Raw genomic sequence first — 25,893 nt, forward strand, 5'->3', positions numbered from 1 at the left:
GAGGTTTATGTGTGAAAGAGCGTATCATATCACGGGGTTTGGATGCACCGGCGAAGTTTGCACCAACTCTCAATGTGAGAAAGGGCAATGCACGGTACCGAAGAGGCTAGCAATGATGGAAAGGTGAGAGTGCGTATAATCCATGGACTCAACATTAGTCATAAAGAACTCACATACTTATTGCAAAAATCTACAAGTCATCAAAAACCAAGCACTACGCGCATGCTCCTAGGGGGATAGATTGGTAGGAAAAGACCATCGCTCGTCCCCGACCGCCACTCATAAGGAGGACAATCAAAGAACACCTCATGTTTCAAATTTGTTACATAACGTTTACCATACGTGCATGCTACGGGACTTGCAAACTTCAACACAAGTATTTCTCAAATTCACAACTACTCAACTAGCACAACTTTAATATCACTACCTCCATGTCTCAAAACAATCATCAAGCATCAAACTTCTCTTAGTATTCAAAACACTCATAAGAAAGTTTTTACTAATCTTGAATACCTAGCATATTAGGATTATTTAAGCAAATTACCATGCTATTTAAGACTCTCAAAATAATCTAAGTGAAGCATGAGAGATCAATAGTTTCTATAAAACAAATCCACCACCGTGCTCTAAAAGATATAAGTGAAGTACTAGAGCAAAACTATATAACTCAAAAGATATAAGTGAAGCACATAGAGTATTCTAATAATTTCTGAATCATGTGTGTCTCTCTCAAAAGGTGTGTACAGCAAGGATGATTGTGGTAAACTAAAAAGCAAAGACTCAAATCATACAAGACGCTCCAAGCAAAACACATATCATGTGGTAAATAAAAATATAGCTCCAAGAAAAGTTACCGATGGAAGTAGACGGAAGAGGGGATGCCTTCCGGGGCATCCCCAAGCTTTGGATTTTTGGTGTCCTTAGATTATCTTGGGGGTGCCATGGGAATCCCCAAGCTTAGGCTCTTGCCACTCCTTGTTCCATAATCCATCAAATCTTTCACCCAAAACTTGAAAACTTCACAACACAAAACTCAGCAGAAAATCTCGTGAGCTCCGTTAGCGAAAGAAAACAAAAGACCACTTCAAGGTACTGTAATGAACTCATTCTTTATTTATATTGGTGTTAAACCTAATGTATTACAACTTCTCTATGGTTTATAAACTCTTTTACTAGCCATAGATTCATCAAAATAAGCAATCAACACACGAAAAACAGAATCTGTCAAAAACAGAACAGTCTGTAGTAATCTATAACTAACGCAAACTTCTGGAACTCCAAAAAATCAGCAAAAATAGGAAGACCTATACAATTTTTTTATTGATCAGAAGCAATTTGAATCAATATTTTATCACGTTCTGGTGATTTTTAACAATTATTTTCGTGAACAGAAAGTTTCTGGAATTTTCTGCAAGATCAAATAACTATCATCCAAGAAGATCCTATAGGTTTAACTTGGCACAAACACTAATTAAAACATAAAAACACGTCTAACCAGTGGCTAGATCAAATATTTAGTCCTAAACAGAAGCAAAAAGCAAAAAAAACTAAAAATAAAATTGGGTTGCCTCCCAACAAGCGCTATCGTTTAACGCCCCTAGCTAGGCATAAAAGCAAGGATAGATCTAGGTATTGCCATCTTTGGTAGGCAATCCATAAGTGGCTCTCATGATAGATTCATATGGTAATTTTATTTTCTTCCTAGGGAAGTGTTCCATGCCTTTCTTTAATGGAAATTGGAATCTAATATTCCCTTCCTTCATATCAATAATTGCACCAATCGTTCTAAGGAAAGGTCTACCAAGAATAATAGGACATGAAGGATTGCAATCTATGTCAAGAACGATAAAATCTACGGGCACATAGTTCCTATTTGCAACAATAAGAACATCATTAATTCTTCCCATAGGTTTCTTAATAGTGGAATCCGCAAGGTGCAAGTTTAAAGAGCAATCATCAAAATCACGGAAACCTAGCAAATCGCACAAAGTTTTTGGAATCGTGGAAACACTAGCACCCAAATCACACAAAGCATAGCATTCATGATCTTTAATTTTAATTTTAATAGTAGGTTCCCACTCATCATAAAGTTTTCTAGGGATAGAAACTTCCAACTCAAGTTTTTCTTCATAAGATTGCATCAAAGCATCAACGATATGTTTGGTAAAAGCTTTATTTTGACTATAAGCATGAGGATAATTTAGCACGGATTGCAACAAGGAAATACAATCTATCAAAGAGAAATTATCATAATTAAATTCCTTGAAATCCAAAATAGTGGGTTTATTAACATCTAATGTTGTGATTTCATCAATCCCACTTTTATCAATTTTAGCATCAAGATCTAAAAACTCCGAATTTTTGGAATGCCTTCTAGGTAAAGGTGGATCATATTCAGTCCCATCATTATCAAGATTCATATTGAAAAACAAAGATTTAATAGGGGACACATCAATAACTTTCAGATCTTCATCTTTATTTTCATAGAAATTTGAAGAACACGCTTTCATAAAGCAATCTTTCTTAGCACGCATCCTAGTGGTTCTTTCTTTGCACTCATCAATGGAAATTCTCATGGCTTTGAGAGACTCATTGATATCATGCTTAGGAGGAATAGATCTCAGTTTCAAAGAATCAACATCAAGAGAAATTCTATCAACGTTCCTAGCCAATTCATCAACTTTAAGCAATTTCTCTTCAAGCAAGGCATTGAAATTCTTTTGCGAATTCATAAATTCTTTAACACTAGTCTCAAATTCAGAGGGCATCTTATTAAAATTTCCATAATAATTGTTGTAGGAATTACCATAATTATTAGAGGAATTGCTAGGATAAGGCCTAGGATTAAAGTTTCCTCTATACGCGTTGTTACCAAAATTATTCCTACCAACAAAATTCACATCCATAGATTCATTATTATTCTCAATCGAAGTAGACAAAGGCATATCATTAGGATCAGAAGAAACACTTCTACTAGCAAATAATTTCATAAGTTCATCCATCTTTCCACTCAAAACATTAATTTCTTCTATCGCATGCACCTTTTTATTAGTAGATCTTTCAGTGTGCCATTGAGAATAATTAACCATAATATTATCTAGGAGTTTAGTAGCTTCTCCTAAAGTGATTTCCATAAAAGTGCCTCCCACGGCCGAATCTAAAAGATTTCTAGAAGCAAAATTCAATCCGGCATAAAAATTTTTGTATAATCATCCACAAATTCAAACCATGAGTAGGGCAATTACATATCATTAATTTCATCCTCTCCCAAGCTTGTGCAACATGTTCATGATCAAGTTGCTTAAAATCCATGATATCATTTCTAAGAGAGATGATCTTAGCGGGAGGAAAATACTTAGAGATAAAAGCATCTTTGCACTTATTCCAATAATCAATACTATTTTTAGGCAAAGACGAAAACCAAGATTTAGCACGATCTCTAAGCGAAAAAGGAAATAACTTCAATTTAACAATATCATTGTCAACATCTTTCTTCTTTTGCATATCACACAAATCAATGAAGCTATTTAGATGGGTAGCGGCATCTTCACTAGGAAGGTCGGCGAATTGATCTTTCATGACAATATTCAACAAAGCAGCATTGATTTCACAAGATTTAGTATCGGTAAGAGGAGCAATCGGAGTGCTAAGGAAATCATTATTGTTGGTATTGGTAAAGTCACACAATTTGGTATTATCTTGAGCCATCGTGACAAACAAGCAATACAACACACGAGCAAACAAAAAGCAAGCGAAGAAGAGGCGAACGAAAAACAGAGGGCGAATAAAACGACAATGGTGAAGTGGGGGAGAGGAAAACGAGAGGCAAATGGCAAATAATGTAATGCGGGAGATAAGGGTTTGTGATGGGTACTTGGTATGTTGACTTTTGCGTAGACCTCCCAGGCAACGGTGCCAGAAATCCTTCTTGCTACCTCTTGAGCACCGCGTTGGTTTTCCCTTGAAGAGGAAAGGGTGATGCAGCAAAGTAGCGTAAGTATTTCCCTTGGTTTTTGAGAACCAAGGTATCAATCCAGTAGGAGGCTACGCGCAAGTCCCTCGCACCTACACAAAACAAATAAATCCTCGCAACCAACGCGATAAGGGGTTGTCAATCCGTACACGATCACTTACGAGAGTGAGATATGGTAGATATGATAGGATAATATTTTTGGTATTTTTATGATAAATATGCAAAGTGAAATAAAAGGCAAAGTAAAAAGCAACAGAAATAACTAAGTGTTGGAAGATTAATATGATGAAGATAGACCCGGGGGCCATAGGTTTCACTAGTGGCTTCTCTCAAGAGCATAAGTATTTTACGGTGGGTGAACAAATTACTGTTGAGCAATTGACAGAATTGAGCATAGTTATGAGAATATCTAGGTATGATCATGTATATAGGCATCACGTCCGAGACAAGTAGACCGACTCCTGCCTGCATCTACTACTATTACTCCACACATCGACCGCTATCCAGCATGCATCTAGAGTATTAAGTTCATAAGAACAGAGTAACGCCTTAAGCAAGATGACATGATGTAGAGGGATAAATTCATGCAATATGATAAAACCCCCATCTTGTTATCCTCGATGGCAACAATACAATACGTGCCTTGCTGCCCCTACTATCACTGGGAAAGGACACCGGAAGATTGAACCCAAAGCTAAGCACTTCTCCCATTGCAAGAAAGATCAATCTAGTAGGCCAAACCAAACTGATAATTCGAAGAGACTTGCAAAGATAACCAATCATACATAAAAGAATTCAGAAGATTCAAATATTGTTCATAGATAAACTTGATCATAAACCCACAATTCATCGGTCTCAACAAACACACCGCAAAAGAAGATTACATCAAATAGATCTCCATGAGAGAGGGGGAGAACATTGTATTGAGATCCAAAAAGAGAGAGTAAGCCATCTAGCTAATAACTATGGACCCGAAGGTCTGAGGTAAACTACTCACACTTCATCGGAGAGGCTATGGTGTTGATGTAGAAGCCCTCCGTGATGGATGCCCCCTCCGGCGGAGCTCCGGAACAGGCCCCAAGATGGGATCTCGTGGGTACAGAAGGTTGCGGCGGTGGAATTAGGTTTTTGGCTCCATATCTGATTGTTTGGGGGTACGTAGGTATATATAGGAGGAAGGAGTACGTCGGTGGAGCAACATGGGGCCCACGAGGGTGGAGGGCGCGCCTGGGGGGGGGGGGGGTAGGCGTGCCCCCTACCTCGTGGCTTCCTGGAAGCTTCCTTGACATAGGGTCCAAGTCTCCTGGATCATGTTCGTTCCAAAAATCACGTTCCCGAAGGTTTCATTCCGTTTGGACTCCGTTTGATATTCTTTTTCTGCGAAACTCTGAAATAGGCAAAAACAACAATTCTGGGCTGGGCCTCCGGTTAATAGGTTAGTCCCCAAAATAATATAAAAGTGAATAATAAAGCCCAATAATGTCCAAAGCAGAAGATAATATAGCATGGAGCAATAAAAAATTATAGATACGTTGGAGACGTATCAGCCCTCCGAATGGTTCTACATCGAGGACGTCGCCCTTCCTGAGCCAGTTTGAATGGGTCTTCCTGAATTCACAAGTGTTCCGTTGAAGAAACACCACCGCTGGCATCCTCGGAGCCTCGAGGAGGAAGATAGTGCGGAAGTCCGTCAACTGATGAGCAAGATAAAGATGCTTGCCCAGTCCGGATTATCAATAGTCGAGGTAATGGCGACCTCCATAGTGCGAGGGGTGCAGCCACTCCAATATAAAGGGCTTCCCATGTGGCACTATAATGGAGAAGATGACACCTCTCGCTGCGGTCGGAAGGGTCCGGACACCCCCGCCGCTTTGGCAAAAATATTGGCCGAGCTGTTCAAAGGGGAGGAAGAGGAATTCATTCGCATCAAGCGCAGAGATGGATTCTCCATGTACAATCCCCCTAGCTGGGTGAGTTCCAACCCTGCTGCTCTACTCATTCTACTCCCCGAGTCAATTTTAATGAACATTATCATGTCCATTTGTAACAGACGTGGCGAAAGATCACCGAGGGGCTATACAACCCCGCCCCATAGCTAGAGGATCACAACCGGGACCTCGATCCCGGATTCGAAGAGGATCCGGACATATTCGTGGTGCTCGAGGATGGGGTGTTCTACCAGGCGAGCTATGACGGCACGGAAGTGGCCATCACCGCTGACTATCCCGGCCTTCTCCCTGCCTCACATGTAAGTAATCAGGAGACATCTCCTCCAAAAGAGCCTCCTCGTTCTGCCTCACCCACCGCACTGTCTCGTGCTCCAAAGGGGAGGCATTCGGCACGCCATGTCGCACCAGAGGCCACTCCGAAGAGAGCGGCACCCATGCCGGGCAAGCCTTCGAAGAGGAAGGCAAACGAAGGCCCGGTCGAGCCTTCGTCAAAGAGGTATGGTTTTCGTAAATATGCTCTCTGGCAGTCACATCCCACTGTGACACTTTCCGCTTGTGCCTTTTCAGGAAAAGCGTTCACCGGACTATGTCCGGGGATACTACCGGTCATACTCCCAGCAGTCAGGTTCCAGACCCTGCCAAAAAGACAAGGGCAGAAACAGGAGTGACGCCGGATTGTTCTTTGGCCGAGGATTCGGACGATGTATCCGTCACCAACTCGGAAGTGGAAAGCACCATGGGTCATCGGCGTCGGAGGGACATTATTCGCGACCTTGGTTTTACAAAAAAGGCATTCGATGGCTTCAGCTCGGCGGATGCATACATCCGAGCTGCTCGAGATGGGCTTACGAAAGCCGCAGACCAGCATTTGAAAGATATGCGGGTAGGTTTATATTATACCAATCTGATAGTTATATACCAGTAGCCCCCGAGACTTGAAGCAGTTGATACAACTGATTTAAGGATCATTGTATAACCAGGTGCTTACGGAGAAGAACAACCTATTATCTCAGGAACTAGAAAAAGTATCAGACCCAGCTAACTGCTGCTAACGCCGAACTGGAGAAATCCAAGAAGGCGTCACCTGGTAATGTTCCCCTCCATCGAGAAAACATAATTATATACCAACAATGCTAACACTGTCGCTCATCTCATGATAGGATCATCAGATCAATTGCAGGAGCAACTGAAAGCCGCTCAAGGGGGAGAATAAGAAGCCAAAATACTACTAGCCGCGGGCAAGCGTGTGCTGACACGAGTCAGGGAGGAGAAAAACAAGCTCCAGGATTCCAATACCCAGCTGGGCGAAGAACTGAAAGATGTACGGGCCTAGTTGGCTAACTCCATGAAGGAAAATAAGAGGCTTCGAGGCGGCATGTTTAGTATGTGGTCAAACTTACCTCCGTGTAATTCGGAGATAAAAGGGACTGACAGATTTATGTCTGTAGGTATGCTAACTGGCCGTCCTGAAGAGGTGTCCGGATTCTCAGGCGATCTGCTAGAAGAGCTGTCGCAAGTGCACGAGCAAGCTCAGCAGGCGATGCAAAGTGTTGCCAAGGCTTTATGGCCATCCGCCTCCCCTCCAGGAAGAATGGAGGAGCTTATACAGCTATTCCGGGGAGCGCGGCGGCGTTTTCGGTTATGGAAAATATCGGCCTGCCGGGAAGGTGCACGAGAAGCCTGGGCTATGGTGAAAACACGGTATACCAAGGTTGATCCGAATCATATGGCTCGGGTCGGACCTCTAGGGTCAGATGGAAAAGAAATTCCCGTTAATTTGGTATATGACCAAGTCGAAGTAGCCGCCAAATATTCCCAACAGGATTGTAAGTTAGACAGCCTGTTAGACGGTATAGAGGAGGAAATTTTTTAGTCCAAGTGACTATGTACTTTCCTTGACATATTTGTCCCTAGCCGGATTGTAAAACGATTGTCATGGCAGACCTTTTCGCTTGGACCTCTGGACTCGAAGGTGCGGAGTGTTTCCGAATACCTGAGCGGCAAAAATAGACCGGGGTATGCGTGGAAACTAGGCGTAGGGGTCATAGTTGCTTGAACAGACAAGTTGTATCCAACTAGCTATGTTATATTACATTTTGATTGTAATAAACATCTTCCAGAGAGAATAGTTCTGTTAAGGGTTCCTTTCCCTGGGTGTACATGCGTTAATGTGCATGTCTGAACTGTGAGTGAAAAAATTGCAGTATACGTAACGTCTAGGGGTTCACAACGGGGTGAATGAAAGAACATCTTTAGTCTGTCGACCGAATATTCCCTTAAGAATGCTAGCTTTCGGCTTCAGCCAGTCTGAGGTACACATCCGGATGACCCGGCAATAACAATCGCAGAGGTGCTCCCTTTATGCCCTAGCCGAACTAACGGGAACGTAGGGCATAAGCACAGGAGCCAGGCAACCCATCTTGGCCAAAACTTAAGTCATATCGATGCATATAATCGCAAAGAAAAGGTACATATGGGGGAAAACATGCATATGTGATGAGCTTGATGCTCGGAAAATAACAATAATAAGCTTCTGTCGAAGAAGCCCCTAGGTATAGTGGACGTACATATTTGAGTATGTGCATGTCACAGGTGCACGATTGAGCCGCACGAAGAGCTTTAAGGCTAAAAAGGAAAAAAGGAAAAAGAGAGGAAAAAGTAATGGAAACAATAGGGAGAAGGAAACAAAGAAAGAATTCGGCGCTAGGCATAGAATCTTCGGAGTCTGGCCGCGTTCCAGGGGTTCGGCTCTAGGCGATTGTCAGATGCATCACGCAGGCGGTACGCTCCTCCAGTGAGAACTTCGTCAATGATGAAGGGACCCTCCCACTTGGGCTTGAGTTTGTCCTTTTTCTTCTCCGGCAAGCGTAAAACGAGTTCGCCAACATTATAAGTCTTGGCCCGTACCTCTCTGCTTTGATATCTGTGGGCCTGTTGTTGATAAAATGTGGAACGAGCTTTTGCGACATTGCGTTCCTCTTCCAGGGCATCTAGGCTGTCCTGCTAATCAAGCTCAGCCTCTCTCTCTTCATACATGCGCACTCGAGGTGAGTCATGAATAATGTCACAAGGTAACACAACCTCCACGCCGTACACCATGAAGAAAGGTGTATATCCAGTGGTGCAGTTGGGTGTGGTCCGCAGCCCCCAGAGTACGGAGTCGAGCTCCTCAACCCAGTGCTTGTCTGATTCTTTCAAAAACCACACTAGTCTGGGTTTGATGCCGCTCTTAATAAGAACATTGGCCCGTTTGACTTGACCGTTTGTTTGCGGGTGATAGACGGAGGCATAATCGAGCTTAATGCCCAGATTAGCACACCAGTTTTTCACCTCATCGGCTGTGAAATTGGAGCCGTTATCGGTGGTGATGTTGTGTGGAACACCATAACGGTGCACCACATCGGATATGAATTCTATTACTGGCCCGACTTTGGCCGTTTTAACTGGTTTGGCCTCTATGCACTTAGTGAATTTGTCCACCATGACCAGCAGATATTTTTTCTTATGGCTTCCTCCTTTAAGGGGTCCGACCATATCAAGCCCCCGGACCGCGAAAGGCCAAGTGATGGGGATTGTTTGTAGTGTAGTGGGTGGCATATGGCTTTGGTTGGCGAAAAGCTGGCATCCGACGCAATGTTGGGCAAGGTCCTGTGCATCTGCTCGGGCTGTCGGCCAATAAAAACCTGTACGGAAGGCCTTGCTAACGGGCGCCCGAGTCGCGGCATGGTGGCCGCCGAGACCGGCATGAATTTCAGCCAAGAGCTGCCGCCCCTCTTCCTCGGAGATACATCTTTGAAGTACTACGGTAGCGCTTTTCTTGTAGATTTCTCCGTCGTGAACCTTGTAGGCCTTCGAACGCTGGACAATGCGGCGAGCCTCATTCTGATCCTCAGGGAGTTCTCGCCTATTAAGGTAGGCCAAGAAGGGTTCAGTCCATGGGGAAATGACTGCCATGATGAGATGAGCCGACGGTGTTATTTCGGTGGCTGAGCCCCCGATGATATCGACGTGTTCAGAATCTGGGGTTGTAGTCGGATCCGGACTGGTGTTGCCGCTCTCCCCTTGCCACACCACGGACGGCTTAAAAAGCCTTTCCAGAAAGATGTTACATGGGACGGGGTCACGCTTGGCGCCGATGCGAGCAAGGACGTCCGTCGCTTGATTACTTTGTCGAGCCACATGATGAAACTCAAGCCCCTCGAACCGAGCCGACATTTTCAGGACGGCGTTACGATAAGCTGCCATCTTCGGATCTTTGGCATCGAAATCTCCATTTATTTGAGATACTGCGAGGTTTGAGTCCCCGCGCACTTCCAGGCGTTGCATGCCCATGGAGATGGCCATCCGAAGTCCATGTAATAAGGCCTCATATTCGGCTGCGTTGTTGGAGTCTGTGTACAATATTTGGAGTACGTACTGAACTACGTCTCCAGTGGGGGACGTTAAGACAACGCCCGCCCCCAACCCTGCCAACATTTTGGAACCATCAAAGTACATAACCCAGTTGGAATACGTGTCGTACTCTTTAGGGAGTTTGGCCTCTGTCCATTCGGCGATGAAGTCAGCCAGTATTTGGGATTTAATGGCTTGGCGTGGTTTGTATGTTATGTCGAATGGAAGGAGCTCAATGGCCCACTTAGCAATCCAGCGCGTGGCATCGCGGTTGTTTATTATGTCATTGAGTGGTACCTCGGAAGCCACCGTAATCGAGCACTCTTGAAAGTAGTGTCGCAACTTCCAGATGCCATGAAGACTGCGTATGCTATTTTTTTGGTAACGAGGGTATCGGGATTTGCACGGTGTGAGGACAGTGGATACGTAGTATACCGGTTTCTGGAGCGGGAATTTGTGTCCGTCCTGCTCTCGCTCAACGACGAGCACGACGCCCACCACTTGGTGTGTTGCCGATATGTATAATAACATGGGTTCGTCGACGTTTGGCGCGGCCAGGATTGGGTTGCTCGCTAAAAGGGCCTTTATTTCCTCTAGTCCGGGCGTGGCCGCATCCGTCCACTCGAAGTGGTCGGTGCGTCGGAGAAGGCGATAGAGTGGCAATGCTTTTTCTCCCAATCTGGAGATAAAGCGGCTTAAAGCTGCCACGCATCCCGCGAGTTTTTGGACCTGTTTAAGGTCTGTTGGCGTAGCCAATTGTGACAAAGCTCGGATTTTGGCTGGATTTGCCTCAATTCCTCTATTGGAAACGATGAAGCCCAGCAGTTTTCCGGCGGGGACGCCGAAAACACATTTTTCCGGATTGAGCTTGATGTCGTATGTACGGAGGTTGTCGAATGTGAGACGTAAATCGTCTATCAGTGACTCGACATGCCTGGTTTTGATGACGACGTCGTCCACATATGCTTCAACTGTCTTGCCGATCTGTTTCTCCAGGCATGTTTGAATCATGCGTTGGTAGGTGGCGCCAGCGTTTTTGAGCCCAAAAGGCATAGTGTTAAAGCAGAAAGGCCCATATGGGGTAATGAATGCCGTTGCGGCTTGGTCGGACTCCTTCATCTTGATTTGATGGTATCCGGAGTATGCATCGAGGAAACACAGTGAGTCGTGTCCTGCGGTCGCATCAGTAATCTGATCAATGCGAGGGAGGGGGAAGGGATCCTTAGGGCAGGCCTTGTTGAGGTCTTTGAAATCGACGCATATGCGCCAGGATTTATCCTTCTTTGGTACCATCACCAGGTTTGCTAGCCAATCCAGGTGTTTTATTTCCCTGATGAATCCGGCCTCGAGTAACTTGGCTAGCTCCTCCCGCATGGCTTGTCGTTTGGGTTCGGAAAAACGCCGCAGTGTTTGCTTGACCGGTTTATGTCCCTTTAATATATTGAGGCTGTGTTTGGCCAACCTGCGTGGGATTCCTGGCATATCAGAAGGGTGCCAGGCGAATATGTCCCTGTTCTCATGCAGGAACTCTCGTAGTGCGGCGTCGACCGTTGGGTCGAGTTGTGCTCCGATGGATGCTGTCTTCTTGGGATCCGTCGGGTGGACTTGAAATTTGACCATTTCATCTGCTGGTTTAAAGGAGGTGGATTTGGGTCGTTTGTCCAGGATTACATCATCCCTATCCACAGTAGAGCGCAGCGCAGTTAGCTCTTCGGCCGCGAGTATTTCAGACAATGCCTCGAGGGCCAGGGATGCGGTTTTATTTTTGGCGCGGAGTGCTATGTCCGGATCACTGGTAAGAGTGATGATACCGTTTGGCCCAGGCATCTTGAGCTTCATGTACCCGTAATGAGGTATAGCTTGGAAGCATATAAATGTGTCTCGCCCCAATAGGGCGTGATATCCGCTGTTGAAAGGAGCCACTTGGATGGTTATCTCTTCGGACCGATAGTTTTCCGGTGTGCCGAATACCATGTCGAGCGTGATTTTTCCCGCGCATCGTGCCTCCCGACTAGGAATGATTCCCCGGAAGGTCGTGCTACTTTGCTCGATGCGGCTCCTGTCAATTTCCATTTTATTGAGCGTACCCTCATAGATGAGGTTTAACCCGCTGCCGCCGTCCATGAGCACTTTTGTGAGCTGAAATCTGTCCACAATTGGATTAAGGACCAAGGCAGCTGGTGCCCGACTGTCCGGAATTTTGGTTCGTCACTGGCGTTGAAAGTTATGGCCATGTCGTTCCAAGGGTTTATTGCTGCGATTTGGCAGACTTGGTGACATTGCGGAAAGCCCTTTTACACTGATTGTTTGAAGCGAAAGTCTCAAAGACTGTTAATATGCTGGGGTCGTCATCTTCCGGGGGGTGTTGTACTGGTGTATTTTTGGTGAGGATATCCTCGCCACTCTTGGCCACTTGCCGGAGTATCCAACATGCTCTAAGGCTGTGGGTTGGTATGGTGTCCGGTGTTGCATGTATTTTGCATGGCCTATCGAGCCATCCCTCCAGAACGGTTCCGCGCCCCGTGATGTGCTTAGGTTTCTTTACTGTTGGATCTGGTGCGCCGTGAGGGTGCACCCTTTTTGCTCAGACGAAGGGTTGAGTGGAAACCGGTGGTTCCCAGGGAGCTGCCTGAGTTTTCCAGGCGCTTTCCATTGCGCAGTACTTCTGCATGATGGTTGCCAAGTCAGCGAAGTGTAATACGTGACGGCGATTGATGGCGTTGAGGAGTCCTTCATCCTTGCAATTATTGCAGAATGCTGAGATCACGTCTTCGTCGTGGCAATCTTTAATCTTGTCTTTGCCAAGGAGGAATCTGGCCCAAAAGTGATGGACTGTTTCCTGAGACAGCTGCCGTATGTGCATGAGATCGCGCCTATCTGGGTGGGTGGGTGGTTTTAAATCTGAACCCTAACCCAGTTTGGAATCCGGAGTTTGAAGAACTTCCGAACTTAATAGCTCGGGCTCTGGGATATTAACTAATTTTTCAGGCCCGTCGTCCGATTCTAGGTTCGGAGGGCGGGCTATGTCCTTCCGAAGGCAGGTGTCCGGCTCTTCGAACTCAGAAATCCGAACACAGTTTGTCCTTAATATAGAGGAAGAGTTGTCGTCTTGCTCCTCAACTACCGCTATCTGGTGAGTGATCGGCGGAAATTTAATCTCTCTCTGGTCGGGTTTAAGCCTGATCCGATCGTAGTCTGTGGAGACCCCCAAGGCGGCGATGCGATCTTGGAGCTCATTCAAAGACGATAACTCAACCGGATCCACCTGCTTAGAGTATTCGGAGCTAACACGGAGATGGTTTTTGATGACCCAAGAAGTCGTCGTTGGCTTAACGGCCGTAGGGCGGTCATGGTGAAGCCGCCCAGCTGGAGGGTTTGGCCTGAGGTTAGGGCACCTCCGGCGGTGATACTATCCTTGATAACAAGGCGAGCCATCAATCCTGTCTTCGACGTCACAGCGGAACTCTCAATGAAAGCACCAATGTCGGTGTCAAAACCGGTGGATCTTGGGTAGGGGGTCCGAACTGTGCGTGTGAGGTTGATGGTAACAGGAGACAGGGGACACGATGTTTACCCAGGTTCGGGCCCTCTCTATGGAGGTAATACCCTACTTCCTACTTGATTGATCTTGATAAATATGAGTATTACAAGAGTTGATCTACCTCGAGATCATAATGGCTAAAACCCTAGAAGTCTAGCCTGTATGACTATGATTATGATTCTTTGTCTCTATAGACTAAGCCCTTCGGTTTATATAGACACCGGAGGGGACTAGGGTTGTACAAAGTCGGTTACAGAGAAAGAAATCTTCATATTAGAACGCCAAGCTTGCCTTCCCCGCCAAGGAGAGTCGCATCCGGACACAGGTGAGAGTCTTCGGTCTTTGTATCTTCACAGCCCATCAGTCCGGCCCATGTCCAACGGGCCGGACGCCCGAGGACCCCTTTATCCAGGACTCCCTCAGTGGAATCAACACAAACGGAGGCCCACAGCCTCCACAAGACACTAGGGCGCCACCTCCCCCTGGCGCGCGGTGGTGCCTTGTGGGCACCCCGTAAGTCAGTTGGGGCTCTACTTCGGGCGCAAGGAAGCTTATATGCGGGAAAAATTGTGTTAAAATTTCAGCACAGTCAGAGTTACAGATCTCTGGATATTTAAGAAACGGTGAAAGGCCAGATTAGGGGAACGCGAAACAGAAGAGAACAGAGAGACAAATCCCATCTAGGAGGGGCTCCTGCCCCTCCGCCGCCATAGAGGCCATGGACCAGAGGGGGAACTCTCCTCCCATCTAGGGGAGGCCAAGGAAGAAGAAGTAGGGGGCTCTCTCCCCCCCTCTCTCTCTCGGTGGCACCGAAGTGCCGCCGGGGCAAGGATCGTGACGGCGATCTACATCAACAATCTTGCTACCGTCAATACCAACTTTCTCCCCCTATATGTAGTGGTGTAACACCTCTTTTACACGCTGTAATCTCTACTTAAACATGGTGCTCAACACTATATATTATTTCCCAATGATATGTGGTTATCCTATGATTTTTGAGTAGATCTGTTTTGTCATATGGGTTGATTGATGATCGTGATTGGTATGAGTTGTATATTTTATTTTGGTGTCCTATGGTGCCCTCCGTGTCGCGCAAGTGTGAGGGATCCCCGCTGTAGGGTGTTGCAATATGTTCATGATTCGCTTAAGCTGGGTGGCGTGAGTGACAGAAGCATAGACCCAAGTAAGTGGGTTGTTGCGTATGGGAGTAAAGAAGACTTGATACTTAATGCTATGGTTGGGTTTTACCTTAATTATCTTTAGCAGTTGCGGATGCTTGCTAGAGTTCCAATCATAAGTGCATATGATCCAAGTAGAGAAAGTATGTTAGCTCATGCCTCTCCCTCATATAAAATTTCAATAGTGATTACCGGTTTAGTTATCAACTGCCTAGGGACAAATCTTTCTCTTGTGTTACAAAAAGCTATTTACTAAACAACTAACTTTTATTATCTCGCAAAGTACTCGTAGTTTTATTCTTGCAAAGTAGTTCTAGCATCACACCTACAAAATAGTTTCATACTTGTTCTAGGTAAAGCAAAGGTTAAAGTGTGCGTAGAGTTGTATCGGTGGTTGATAGAACTTGAGGGAATATTTGTTCTACCTTTAGCTCCTCATTGGGTTCGACACTCTTATTTATCTAAAAGGGCTACAAACGATCCCCTATACTCGTGGGTTATCAAGACCTTTTTCTGGCGCCGTTGCCGGGGAGCAATAGCGTGGGGTGAATATTCTCGTGTGTGCTTGTTTGCTTTATCACTAAGTTGTTCTCTATCTTTAGTTATGGATATGGAACATGAAATACCAAAAAAATAGTTGTACTTGCTACTCATGGAGATGGGTGAGGGAGTCCTGGATTAGGGGGTCCTCGGGCGTCCGGACTATGGTATGTGGGCCGGACTGATGGGCTGTAAAGATACAAGACCGAAGACTATCTCCCGTGTCCGGATGGGACTCTCCTTGGCGTGGAAGGCGAGCTTGGCGTCCAAATATGAAGATTCCTTTCTCTGTAACCGACTTTGTACAGCACTAGTCCCCTCAGGTGTATATATAAACCGGAGGGCTTAGTCCGTAGGGACAAGAATCATAATCATAGTCATACAGGCTAGACTTCTAGAGTTTTAGCCATTACGATCTCGAGGTAGATCAACTCTTGTAATACTCATATTCATCAAGATCAATCAAGCAGGAAGTAGGGTATTACCTCCATAGAGAGGGCCCGAACCTGGGTAAACATCGTGTCCCCTGTCTCCTGTTACCATCGACCTTAGACGCACAGTTCGGGACCCCCTGCCCGAGATCCGCCGGTTTTGACACCGACATTGGTGCTTTCATTGAGGGTTCGGTTGTGCCGTCGTCAAGAGGTTCGATGGCCCCGTCAATAATCTACAACAACGCTGTTCAGGGAGAATCCTTCCTCCCCGGACAGATCTTCGTATTCGGCGGCTTCGCACTACGGGCCAACTCGCTTGGCCATCTAGAGCAGATCGATAGCTACGCCCCTGGCCATCAGGTCAGATTCGGAAGCTTGAACTACGTCGCGGACATCCGCGAAGACTTGATCTTCGACGGAGTCGAGACCGCGGCAGTAGTCGCTCCCTGTCACCACGATGAACATGACTTAAATCTGTCATCAAACCATACCCAGGAGATAGCGCCTGCAACTGCTCCGGCTCTAGATCTGGAGCAGATCACGCCATCCGAGGATGGGAGGCTCAACCCCGCCATAGAGGCCGCAGACTCAGCGGCGTTGGAGCCGCACACAGACCCAACCTGAAGCGAGATCTGTGTTACTGGAACCTCGGACACGTTTCCGGCTACAGGTTCCGAAGCATGTGCGTCCATGCACGACGAGCTTGATCGGGCGTCGATCGTCGAATTCAGCTCCGCGGACATCTTCCGGCACTCGCCTTTAGGCGACGTGCTAAATTCATTAAAAACACTCTCCTTAGCGGGGGGACTCACAGCCGAATTATATCCGGTTCGAACTGGAGGCTGATGACGGAGAATTTCGCTTCCCACCCCCGCCCACTTAATAGCCACTGTCGATGACTTAACTGACATGCTCGATTACAGCTCTGAAGACATCGACTGTATGGACGACGATGCTGGAGAGGAGCAGGCCGAAAACCCGCCGTTCACCGGACGATGGACAGCCACCTCCTCATACGACGTATACATGGTGGATGCACCAAAAGAGAATAGCGGCGATGACAAGGAAGATCCAGTTGAGGATAAACCTCCTGAGATACAACCAAAGCGCCGGCGTCAGCGGCACCGCTCTAAATCACGCCGCAGCAAAGACAGCAACATCGGCACAGGAGAAGATAACACTCCGGACGGTGCCGAAGACAACGAAGACCCCGTTGAGGCAACTTCCAAACAAGATGAACGGGAAGACGGGCAAGTTAGCCCTGATGAACAGGCCACACAGGAAGACTCGAAGGACAGTAATTATCTTCCGCTCTCCGAGGATGAGGTGAGCCTCGGCACTAATGATTTTATCGTGCCTGAGGAACCTGTCGAGCAGGAGCGCTTTAAGCGCCAGCTAATAGCCACTGCAAGGAGCCTGAAAAAGAAACAATAGCAGCTTCAAGCTGATCAAGATCTGTTCAATGATAGATGGACTGATGTCCTGGCAGCCGAGGAATACGGCCTCAAGCGCCCAGCCAAAAGTTACCCGAAGCGCAAATTGCTACCTCAGTTCGATGATGAGGCATTGGAGCCCGTACCATCATCGCGCAATGCGGCTGACCGACCACCACGTGGTCGGGATAAAGCGATGACTCAAGACGACCACCAGCCCGCCCCACCTCACCGTAAAGGCAGAGACAAAACAGCTCGGGGACATACATATGACCTGCGGCAGGACTTGGACAGTAGAGCAGGTCAAAACAGATCGATCTATGGATCACGGGGACGTGCCCCGGCACGCGATAACGGCTATCTAGCTGGACTCAATAATCATACTCACGCCCGGGCCGAGAACCGCAGACGGACTCCATCCGAGCTACGTCGTGACGTGGCTCGATATAGAGGCGCCGCACACCCCCTTTGCTTCACTGACGAGGTAATGGAGCACAAATTCCTAGAAGGGTTTAAACCCGTAAACATCAAATCATACGATGGGACAACAGACCCCGCGGTATGGATCGAGGATTTTCTTCTTCACATTCATATGGCCCGCGGCGACGATCTCCATGCCATCAAATAGCTCCGACTAAAACTCAAAGGACCAGCCCGACACTGGTTGAACAGTCTGCCTGAAAACTCCATCGACAGCTGGGAGGACATGGAAGAGGCCTTCCTTGACAACTTCCAAGGTACATATGTTCGACCCCCGGATGCCGATGACTTAAGTCACATAATTCAATAGCCCGGAGAGTCAGCCAGGAAACTCTGGACTAGGTTCTTAACTAAAAAGAACCAGATTGTCGACTGTCCGGATGCCGAAGGCTTAGCGGCATTTAAACACAGCATCCGGGATGAATGGCTCGCCCGACACCTCGGCCAAGAGAAGCCGAAGTCCATGGCAGCCCTTACGGCACTCATGACCCGCTTTTGCGTAGGCGAAGATAGCTGGCTAGCCCGTAGCAACAATAATGCAAGCGAAACTGGCACCATGGAAGCCAGAAATAGCAACGACAAGCCCCGACGCAACAGACACAAGCGTCGAAACAACGGTGATAATACCGATGACACGGCGGTCAATGCTGGATTCAGCGGCTCCAAGTTGAGCCAGCGGAAGAAGCCGTTCAAAAGGAACAATTCGGGCCCATCCAGCTTGGACCGCATACTCGATCGCCCATGCCAGATACACGACACTCCTGACAAACCAGCCAATCACACCAACAGAGACTGTTGGGTTTTTAAACAGGCCGGCAAGTTAAATGCCGAGAACAAGGAGAAGGGGTCGCAAAGCGAGGATGATGACGAGGAGCCCCGGCCACCGAACACAGGGGGACAGAAGAAGTTTCCCCCCAAGTTAAAACGGTGAACATGATATACGCTACCCACATCCCCAAGAGGGAATGCAAGCGCGCGCTCAGGGACGTCTATGCGATGGAGCTAGTCGCCCCAAAGTTCAACCCATGGTCTTCATGTCCGATCAATTTTGATCGCAGGGACCATCCGACCAGTGTCCGTCATGGCAGTTCAGCCGCACTGGTCCTCGACCCAATCATTGATGGATTCCACCTCACGCGAGTCCTCATGGACGGTGGTAGCAGCCTGAACCTGCTCTATCAGGATACAGCGCGCAAAATGGGAATTAATCCCTCAAGAATTAAGCCCACAAAGACTACCTTTAAAGGAGTCATACCAGGTGTAGAGGCCCGCTGTACGGGCTCAATCACCCTGGAGGTTGTCTTCGGATCCCCGGACAACTTCCGAAGCGAAGAGCTGATCTTCGACATCGTCCCCTTCCGCAGCGGCTATCACGCACTGCTCGGACGAACCGCATTTGCACGCTTCAACGCGGTGCCACACTACGCTTATCTTAAGCTCAAGATGCCCGGTCCACGCGGCGTCATAACAGTCAATGGAAACACAGAACGCTCCCTCCGTACCGAGGAGCACACCGCTGCGTTAGCAGCAGAAGTACAGAGCGGCCTTCTCAAGCAGAACCGTAATTCGTCGACCGAGCTCCCGGACACTGTCAAACGAGTCCAGACTACTCTGCAGCAGGATAGCCCAGCTCATCAAGAGCTCGACTAGCAATTTGGCCTCCGTCCCAGTCCCAACCAAGTGGCGGCATTCGTACCGCGCGTACACAACTACGCACTCAAAATACCATGGGCATAGACAGAGGCATAACTAGCTTGTGATCCATAATACGGCTTGACCGCTCCTGGACACATATACTTTCAATTTTCCTTTTTATCCTTTTTAGGTCCTTTTTCCGCAGGTTTCTTCTAACGACCTGATCATCGGTCCTCTCGGCAGGATGGATACACCAAGATGGCAAGAAGCACTGGCGTACAAGGGAATTTTTAGATGGTCTCTTTAACGATCACTCTACCTGCTTTCAGGACCCGCACGCAGCTCTCCCTTGGTTGTGGCATGTTAAATAGCCCGGTTGCTTATTGCACCACTTGTACAAATACGCTTTGACGTATTAATCAAACTATAATGGAAACAGTTTGCGGCCCAACTTCTGCGGCACTAGCTTACTACCCCTTTTTCCTTTTTCTTTGATAATCTCCTCAAAGTTGTGACCATACACTTTGGTATGCTTTAATCTGCCAGGGGCTTCATTGTGACCCATAATACGGCAACAAAGTCCGAACACTTTTTTCAATATAGTTCGGCACCCCGAATTTAGCATTATATGCATTGGCTCCGAATCATGTCTTTGGTCAATAGTTGGGTTGCCCGGCTCCTGTGCTTACTACCTTACATTCAGCTATATCGGCTAGGGTAGTAAAGGGAGAACTACTGCGATTGTGCCCTGGTTTACCCGGATGAGCACCTCAGTAGAGAAAGCCAAAAACTGACTGTCATGATACGGCGAGGGCCGGTCAGCTCTTCGGAGGTTTCAAATCCATAGCGATTTTTTCCGCATTATGCGATGGATCGGCTCTTACCCGATCAGGTGTTTATAGTACCCCAGTTCGGATACTAGGGGCTGCGCCTAACTTTTCATTGTCAAACTCCTATGGCTAAGTGAGGGTGATAAAGCCAAATAGTCTGATTGCCTAGTTCGTTCTGCTAAACACCTCCTTCAAGGACCAAACAATTGGATCAAGAGTGTCTAGATTCCATCCCGAACACCCCCGTACTACCTACGTGGGGGCTGAAGCCGACGACTGGCCAACTCTCAACATTTCATAAACACGGCCGCATAGGAGGTAAAATATTAAACAGGCATTATATTACATAGCCGAACTTGTTTCATAAATATAGAGCGAGACAATATGAAAGTATTCATTCAAAAATTACATCTTTCGTACATTGCTCCACCACAATGCGGGATCCCTCCAGGACATCGCTAAAATATCGCTCGGGAGTGCGGTGCTCCTTGCCCGTAGGCGGTCCCTTGGTCGCGACCGTGACAGCATTCATCTTCGCCCACTGCATCTTGACACGGGCGAAGGCCATCCGCGCACCTTTGATGCAGACCGACCGCTTGATGGCGTCAAGCCGAGGGCAGGCATCAACTAGCCGCTTCACGAGACCGAAGTAGCTGTTGGGTATGGCTTCGGCTGGCCACAGCTGGATTAGTAAGTCCTTCATGGCCAGTTCGACCACCCTATGCAGTTCGACCAGCTGTTTCAGCTGGTCGCTCAAGGGCACCAGATGTTCTGGCACAAGATATTTCGACCAGAACAACTTCTCCGTTGCCCTCCCCTCTTTGGCTCGGAAGAATTCGGCAGCGTCGAAAACGCTGCGCGGCAGATCCACAAACGCCCCTGGAGAACTCCAAATCCGGGTCAGTAAGAGACACCTCTTCTTCACATACTTGCTTTGCATACTAAAAGCCTTACCCGTCGCGATCTTCTTGGCCTCCTGGATTTCCTAGAGGGCACCTTGGGCTTCGGTCCGGGCCTCTTGTGCACTTTGGAGAGCCTTCGCGAGTTCGGCCTCTTGGTCCGCATGCTGGCGCTCCAAGGACTCGAATTTCTTCAAGGCGTCCTGGAGCTCCTGCTGGACCTCCCCAACCCTGGCCTCATGCTTTTTCCAGGCGGCTTGTTCCTTCGCCACCCTCTCCTCAGCCTCGGCCAACGCTTTCTTGAGGGTTTCAACCTCAGTAGCTGCTCCTACAAATATCATAGCACTATGGTCAACGCACATCATTTATTCTTTCTGAACATACAACAGGTCATTACATACCTTGCTTCTCCTCTAGCTGCTTCCTTGCTTGGCCGAGTTCTTCTTCGGCCCGCTCCAGACTCTGCTTTAGTCCGGAGACTTCCGCAACATGAGAGGTTGCGACCAGCAACGACGCCTGCTTATTCACATAAGACATATTTAGTTAGTTTCCTGCGAAAATTATTTGATCCTCTGTCCGGCTTTTCTTTCCGAACACCGGACAGTGTCTCGGGGGCTACTGTCTATACTATGACTTTCTCTTTTGTGTCGCTTACCTCAAAGCCTGTTAGCAGGCTGGTGCAGGCTTCAGTCAGTCCACTCTTGACGGACTGAACCCTCTCAACCACCGTACCCATAAGGATACGGTGTTCCTCCACAATGGAAGCACCTCGTAGCGCTTCCAGCAGATTATCCGGTGCCTGTGGTTGGACAGAGGACACCGGCAGGATAGGCACACCCCCTTCTTTTGAAGGAGGCTGCTTGCCGGATACCGGAGCCATATAGGTCTCCGGAACCGTATTCGGCTGGGGTCCGAACTGGACACAACCCCCATCGCCAGTCGCCATGGGGGTCCTCTCTCCCGGGTGTCCGGCGGCTGAAGGGTCACCCTCTGGCGCCACCCTGACAGCCTCCTAAACCTCTCCCTGGCCCGGGAAGGTCCTTTGGGACAACACCTCATCGTCGCCCTTGGCTGTGGGAGAGTGAGCGGCCATCGGTGACTCGCTGGACATCACCTTTGAATCCAGCGAACCTCCTGATGAGGATCGCAGGGAGCTGTCGTGGGCCGGACTTCAAGGCCGAATACATGAATGTGTTAGAGTCTTTTGAGTACTCACGATGCGACCAGGGGCTTGTTTCGGCGGCGCGGCTCCGGGCTGCTGTCGACATCCCACGCGGAGTTATCCGCGAGGGAGGTCTTCCCCCTCTTGGACGCCTCTGCCTCCAGATTTGTGGAGGCCGCCCTCTTCTTCCTTCCTCATCGTCCTCATCGTTGTCTTCGGCGGAGGAGGGAGTCTTGTTGTCTTCGGACGTCCTGTCCAAAGCTCCTTTGCGATGGGGGCCACTCCGGACCCCCTGTCGGTGTCAAAACCGGCAGATCTCGGGTAGGGGGTCCCGAACTGTGCGTCTAAGGTCGATGGTAACAGGAGACAGGGGACACGATGTTTACCCAGGTTCGGGCCCTCTCTATGGAGGTAATACCCTACTTCCTACTTGATTGATCTTGATGAATATGAGTATTACAAGAGTTGATCTACCACGAGATCGTAGTGGCTAAACCCTAAAAGTCTAGCCTATATGACTATGGTAATGAGTAATGTCATAATGATCTATCGACTAGCCTGGCCTCGGTTTATATAATGTATCGGAGGCCTAGGATAACAAGAGTCCTAGCCGAATACGTTGGTGGAGAGGAGTCCTTGTCTTGATCACCAAGTCTTGTGGAATCTTCCTCGTGTATACTTCGGCTATCCGAACTGGCCCATGAGTAAACGGCCATGGGGGTCCTCGGCCCAATCCAACTGATCGGGAGATGACATGGTGAGTACCCCCTGGTCCAGGACACCGTCACCCCCTTGGCCTTCTTCTCCGGTGCCTGGTAAGGTGCCGAGACCAGCATCTTCATCAGAAGCGGGATGGCTAGTTCCTCGGGCAGCGGAGCCGGACACTTAATCCGCTCCGGTTTCTCTGTCCATACCTGAAAAAATAACTAGTGGAGTTTAGGTATCTTCCTTGAATAAGCAAGTAGAGGATACACCCTGAAACACGAAAGACTTACTGCACTGGCGGGATGGGCTAGATCGTGCCCGCGGTCCTCGTCCGTCTCTGGCGGAGTCTTGTTGCCCTTGAAGAGCAACTTCCAGATATCTTCGTGCATGGTTCTGAAGAGCCTTTCCAAGGTCTGGTGCTTCTCCGAATCGAATTCCCATAAAGGGCAAGTCCGGCTCTGGCATGGAAGGATCCGGCGAACTAACATCACCTGGGTCACGTTGATGAGCTTGATGTTTTTCTCCACCATGCTTTGGATGCGCGTTTGCAGCGCGATCAGCTCGTCTGACGAGGACCAATTCGGGCCCTTCTCTATCCAGGAGGTGAGCCGCATTGGAGCTCCGGACTTGAATTCGGGAGCGGCGGCCCAGGTGGTGTCGTGGGGCTCTGTGATATAGAACCACAGTTTCTGCCACTCTTTGACGGTCTCCACAAAAGTACCCTTGGGCCATGTGACATTGGGCAGCTTGCTCACCATGGTGCCTCCACACTCCGCGTGTTGGCCATCCACCACCTTTGGCTTCACGTTGAATATCTTGAGCCACAGTCCGAAGTGGGGTCAAATGCGGAGGAAGGCCTCACACACGGCAATGAATGCCGAGATGTTGAGGAAGGAGTTTGGGGCTAGATCATGGAAATCTAGCCCGTAATAGAACATGAGTCCGCGGATGAAAGGGTGGAGAGGAAACCGTAACCCGTGGACGAAATGGGGGATGAACACCACCGTCTCATTGGGCTTCGGGGTGGGGACGATTTGCCCCTTGGCCGGAAGCCGGTGGGCGATTTCTTTCGCCAGATACCCGGCCTACCGAAGCTTGGTGATGTCCTTCTCCTTGACGGAGGAGGCCATTCACTTGCCTTGTGCTCCATATCCGGACATGGTCGAGTGCTTTCTTGAGGCGGAAAAGATGAGGACTTGGGCGCTGGAGCTCAAGAATGGGAGGACAGAGAGGGAGAGAGAGAAGGCGTGGGTGAAAGAGGGGAATCCTTATCTCCTTATAAAGGCAGTGAATATCAAGCGCCTCCCCGCTCGCCTTAAAACTCGCCTATTCCCAAGGTCTGTGCAAACGGCATGGTTGGATTACCCACGCCCGTATTGATGAGAATCTCACAATAAGGGGACACGATCTCTGCTTTGACAAGACGTGCCAATGAGACCGCATCTCGAAGCGGCAGGCCGAAAAACGGTTCGAAATAATGACCGGGTGATGACGTGGTGTCACATTACCAAAAGTTGTCAGCGGATTGGACACGTGAAATATTATACTCTCTGCGGTAGTGTGTGGGATTTGTTTTGCAGAGCCGGACACGTTCGTTGCATCCGAAGACTGTGTTGGAGTATTCGGAGAAGGAACCCGTCTTGCAATGCCGAAGACAATTTGCGCGTCGGACACCTCTTCATTGAAGCCTGGTTCAGGGGCTACTGAGGGAGTCCTGGATTAGGGGGTCCTCGGGCGTCCGGACTATGGTACGTGGGCCGGACTGATGGGCTGTAAAGATACAAGACAGCATACTATCTCCCGTGTCCGGATGGGACTCTCCTTGGCATGGAAGGTGAGCTTGGCGTCCAAATATGAAGATTCCTTTCTTTGTAACCGACTTTGTACAGCCCTAGTCCCCTCCGGTGTCTATATAAACCGGAGGGCTTAGTCCATATGGACAAGAATCATAATCATAGTCATACAGACTAGACTTCTAGGGTTTTATCCATTACGATCTCGAGGTAGATCAACTCTTGTAATACTCATATTCATCAAGATCAATCAAGTAGGAAGTAGGGTATTACCTCCATAGAGAGGGCCCGAACCTGGGTAAACATCGTGTCCCTGTCTCCTGTTACCATCGACCTTAGACGCACAGTTCGGGACCCCCTACCCGAGATCCGCCGGTTTTGACACCGACAATGGGGAACCTCCTAAGACCCTCGATGCTTGTTATGTGAAAAATATTAAACACTACTTTGATAATCCTGAGAAAACCCCGTTCGACTTGATAATGGGAGATACATTCGATCAACGCGAATAATTTAGGGATTATCGCTTGACTCAAAAAGGGAAACTCTTATGGGATCAAATTGAAATGTTGTAATGGTATTGGAATTTATGCTTGAGATATGATTATACTTGTTGCTCTAGGATGAAGGCTCGACACCTTACCTTTTCATGTGAATTTAATGATAATGAAACCTTGGCTTCTTATGCTAATGGTAGATATGATTACTATGATGTGGAACGAATAGAATAATTCGTTGCTTTTAAGGGTGCTTGTGAAATTTAATGTTTGTTTCAAAAGTATGAAGATTATGATGATGCTGTTTATAGACCTGAATTTTGCTATACTTAAATATTGCTATGATAATTATGAATACAATGCCGATATTGATGAATTTATTAAGAAAGTCTCCGCTGTCCAAGAAGAGACTAATATTTTGCAAGAAACTATGGAAGAAGAAGATGTTGAAA

Source organism: Triticum aestivum, chromosome 4D (genome assembly GCF_018294505.1).
Source record: "Triticum aestivum cultivar Chinese Spring chromosome 4D, IWGSC CS RefSeq v2.1, whole genome shotgun sequence".
Classification (NCBI taxonomy): domain Eukaryota; kingdom Viridiplantae; phylum Streptophyta; class Magnoliopsida; order Poales; family Poaceae; genus Triticum; species Triticum aestivum.